We start from the raw sequence: 5,000 nt of genomic DNA on the forward strand, positions 1-5,000 counted from the left end.
TGAACGCAATAATCTATACCCTAGTTTGCAATTTGGCTTTTGCAAAGGTCTTGGAATATGTGATGCCCTGCTTACACTCTCAATGCTATACAGGAATCCCTTGATTGTGGTCAGGAAGTTCGTATAATTGGCCTTGATTTTAGAGCTTTTTCCAAACTCAAACATTTGGGAGTAGGTGGGTCTTTTTTTAACATCGTAATTTAATTTTAAGCAATAGATTGCAAAGAGTAGTTGATGGGTACCATAGTGAGTATAGGAATGTGATATCTGGTGTGCCTCAGGTTAGTGTTCTTGGCCATTGCTTTTCATACTATATACACATATGTGGTTTGGCTGGAAAATAAGCTCGTTGCATATACTGACAATGTTACTCTCTTTGCATCAATTCCTTCTCCTGAATATAGATATGGGGTTGCTGAATCCCTTAATAGAGATCTAGGTAAAATTAGTGCATGGTGCAAATTATGGGGTATGAAGATGACATCTAACAAAATGATTGAAAGTAGGTTGAGGACAATGGCTCCTCAATATCTGAATCTCTGCGTTGGCAATGTTTCTTCACCAGTATACCACTCCTTTAAAGTGTTAGGTATGATTTTTTATCACAAATTTACTTTTATGAAACGCATTCAGATTCTTTCTACTTCAATTGCACAAAAATTGGATTATTGAGTAAGTCTTTTATAAATTTTATTCTTTCATTACATCCGTCAACGAAATGGAAGGAGGTTATGTTTTACCCCCTGTTTGTGTGTTTGATTGTGTGTGGTTGTTTGTAAACAGCTTCCTAGCCACAATTTTAATTATTGAGTAATGAAACTTGCATGGATTAATTATTATGTTAAAGGCTGGAAATTATTAGATTTTGGAAGGTCAAGGTCACAGTCGAGCAAAATGTCAATTCACGAAATCAGCCATAATTTTGGACATTGTTGTCACAGAGACTTTAAACGTGATTCATATTTGAGTGTATGAAAGTCCACGCTAAGTAATACATGCTAAGGTGGAAGGGAAAGGTCAAGGTCGAGCAAAAAGGTCGAAAATAAGCAGCCGTGGCGGAGGTCTGCGCTCTAGTTCTACTCTAGTTCTACTTTGTTTCAAATATTGTTCTTCTGTCTGGCCTTTAGCTGCTGACTCTCATCTTAATTTGTTCGACAAAAGTTCCGGTCTACTAAATTTTTATTCCTGATCTGGATATTTCTTTGGCCCCGTTATTCATCTAGTTCTTTATGCATATTGCATAAGATTTTTCATAATCCCGAGAATCCTTTGTATTCAGATCTTCCTGTACGTAGTACTAGATATGCAGTTACACCTTCTACATCATAAGGATCAACACTTCACAGTATTATAGAAGTTTTACCCCAGCTGTGACCGACCAGATTGTGGCATGGTCTTCCTAATAGTCCGTGGGCTGAGGGGGCTCACCTTGCACCCCCCCCCCTTAAAATTGACAAAAGTGCATTTAGGTTGTAGCTTTTGATCCATATTTAAATTTTTTTAATGTTCCCATTGAAAAAATAGGGACGCACTACCACTACTGGGCCACTTTCTTCGATGACATCATCGAATTTTGCTGCTACCAATTTTGGGGTAGGGGAAACCAAATTAGACATAACTCCGGACTGAATGGTCAGAGAAAGATAAATGACATATCAAAATGTTTGCTTTGGGCCTCTCTAAGAGATCAAATAGACAATTTGCAATTATGTTTAATAATTAGGTCACCAGAGGTCAAAAGGTCACCAAATTTGGGGTCAAGTGAAAATTTTAGGCACCTCCATAAATGTAACCCCAGGACCAGCCAGACCAATATCTGATGACTTTTTCTGCCTTATTTCATCTCTAGAGACCTCAAGAAATAGAATGATACCCATTAAGTGTACTTATTGGCCAAATCATGGAAATGAGATGTTATGTAAAAAGGTCAATTTTCAAATTTGTCGTTTTTTAGCCTCAAAATTGTAAAAACTGATAAAGCTCATAACTCTTCTTACAGGGGGGCTACGGAAATTATTTTGGTGTGTTTTCCCAGGTTTTGGGGTCGGAGAATAAAAAAAAAGCATTCTCGACAATGTCAACTAATTACATCATGCTGAAATTCAAGATGGCCGCCACTCTGGACGCCGTAATTTTAACTTGGCTATAACTCCTCCATGAATGCAGCAAGAGAGATAATATTCGTGTCCTCGCCCAGGTTCTTGAGATCACAGCATCCAATAAAGGCAGTTTCAACAAGTCTGTCAGTAAATTTGGGGAAAGTCACATAAATCAACAACAGAAATGCTTTATTTGAAGGTTACAACAATCATGAATGAAATACAATAAAACTGTACATGAATGTATAATATACTCATATGATATAAGACCTCATTGGGAAAATTCACACTGTGTTGCTTTGGACTATAGGAAAAATTCAACCTATGCAAGGTATAAAGTTTGATAGTCTACTTGGGTACCTTTGGGTCCACTTTTGATTAATGGAAAGGCAATTATTGGAAATATCTTGTGATACAAGGGAGGTCCTTGGTCCTTCGACCCTGAAATCTACCATCTTGTCACTTGAAACTTTCTTAGTCCAAGTCACACCCACTATCATCACTTTCATAGTCATCATCCAAATTTCCATCACTTTCATTGTTTTCATATAGGCTTTCATCATCAGACGTCGCATCATCGTCCATCATCTCAAGTATATCATCCATACTTGTAGGAAGTACAGTTCCCTTGAACCAACAGGGATCTAGATTTCCATCCTTCATTATCCAACCATGATCCACAGCTGGATTAGGGACCTCAGGTTTGGGATAATGAGCACGCTTCCATATAGCAACCTGATAGTTCACCTACTGATATGCTCATTTAGACACTCTTGATGGCTGAAGAGATGAAAGATCAACATTCTTCTTTGAATCCAGCGACTGCCCACTGCACTTTAACTCGAGTATTTGGTATCGAAGCTGGTCAACCTCCTTTGCCTTAGTTTTGGCAGAATACATGGTGCAGGTGAAATCCTCAAGAGCAAGGAATATTTCATCAGTTACCTCCCATGACTCCCCTGGGCAACTGAAGACCTCTTGGTACTTTGGGCATTTCTGTAAAATTCGCAGCGGTTTTAACTTGACAATTCCTTTAAAGGAACTGGTCATATCGCATCTACTGAATGCATGCAGACCAAGGAAAGCAGACCAAGGAGAGAGGCACAGTAAGTTGGTGTGAACCCTTTCAAGTTCTGTGACATCTATGAATCGCCTTCTATTCCCAGTGCCAGTATCAAAAAGGAGTTGCACACCCAAGTTTGGAGCATAATACAGAAGTTTGAAGAATATGTCACTGTCTGGACTTCGAACCCGAACAGATTTGTATCTTTTATCCTTGGCATAGGTTGAATAGAGAATGACACGTAAATCATTCTCTTCCTGGGTTGAGTCAAGAGATTCAATTTGAAATGCAGTGATCTTCTCATTGTCTGCCCTGAGTTCGTACCCCTTGCCCTTACAAACTAAGATAAGCTGCTTCTCTACCTTTGGTATATTCTCCTCCGTGCACCAAACCCTCAAGAGTAATTCAATGAGCTGAGTTTTATTGTCCTCATTACTCAAGATCTTTTTCCAGTTATCTGGTTGCCTTGTGTGTTTTCTCCACTAACAAAACGTTTTTCTCCTGAGCCAAGATTTGATCTCTCCAGGGATTTTATTGAATTGGGCATGTAAACCGAGAGTGTTTAAATGAGCATATCAGGAGGTGAACTATCAGGTTGTGATATGGAAACATGCCTATTATCCCAAACCTAAGGTCCCTCATCCAGCTGTGGATCATGGTTGGATAATGAAGGATAGAAATCTAGAACCCTGTTGGTTCAAAGGAACTGCACTTCTACAAGTATACAAGGTACCTAGAGGTGATGCTACAGATGGTGAATATGGGGGGCGAAAGCAGCAGAGACAGCAACCATCGTGATACCCGTTCATCACAGATCCAGAAGAGTGAGAAAGCCGCTAGGAAGATCAAGCAAAGAACGCATTCATTACAGAGAAATTGGAGAAGAATGATGACTTCTCTGCTCCATTGCCCAAACAGAGGCTGAAGACTTTCGCGGTCATTGGCAAGAAAGCACTTGTGAAAACATCAAGTAACAAAACAGTGGAGTACAAACAGCAGGGGAATGTCACATTTAAGTTGTTGGTCAAGTCTCAAAACCACAAATTGGATGTCCTAGAACTTCTACGATACCCACTCATGCCTGTGCCATCATCACTTGAGACACCAGATGGGTATCTTCTGAAGACAGACAAGAGCAAGGCATTCCACCACTTAGTGAAAGACACGAATGATTCCGCTATTCCTCTTGACAAAGATACCATGAGTGTAGAAGATGGAAATACCGTGTTTCACTCAATGAAGGAAATGCCAAAAACATTCAAACAGTTATATCAAAACATCTTGTCCGTCTCTACATCTGGGAAATCCAGCGTGATTTTCAACACTGACAATTACATGCCCAATTCAATAAAATTCCTGGAGAGATCAAATCTTGGCTCAGGAGAAAAACGTTTTGTTAGTGGAGAAAACACAAGGCGACCTGATAACTGGAAAGAGATCTTGAGAAATGACGACAATAAAACTCAGCTCATTGAATTTCTCTTGAGGGTTTGGTGCACGGAGGAGAATATACCAAAGGTAGAGAAGAAGAAGCTTATCTTAGTTTGTAAGGGCAAGGCGTACGAACTCAGGACATACAATGAGAAGATCACTGCATTTCAAATTGAATCTCTTGACTCAACCCAGGAAGAGAATGATTTACGTGTCATTCTCTATTCAACCTATGCCAAGGATAAAAGATACAAATCTGTTCGGGTTCGAAGTCCAGACAGTGACATATTCTTCATACTTCTGTATTATGCTCCAAACTTGGGTGTGCAACTCCTTTTTTATACTGGCACTGGGAATAGAAGGCGATTCATAGATGTCACAGAACTTGAAAGGGTTCACACCAACTT

Source organism: Palaemon carinicauda, chromosome 1, assembly GCF_036898095.1.
Source record: "Palaemon carinicauda isolate YSFRI2023 chromosome 1, ASM3689809v2, whole genome shotgun sequence".
Classification (NCBI taxonomy): Eukaryota; Metazoa; Arthropoda; class Malacostraca; order Decapoda; family Palaemonidae; genus Palaemon; species Palaemon carinicauda.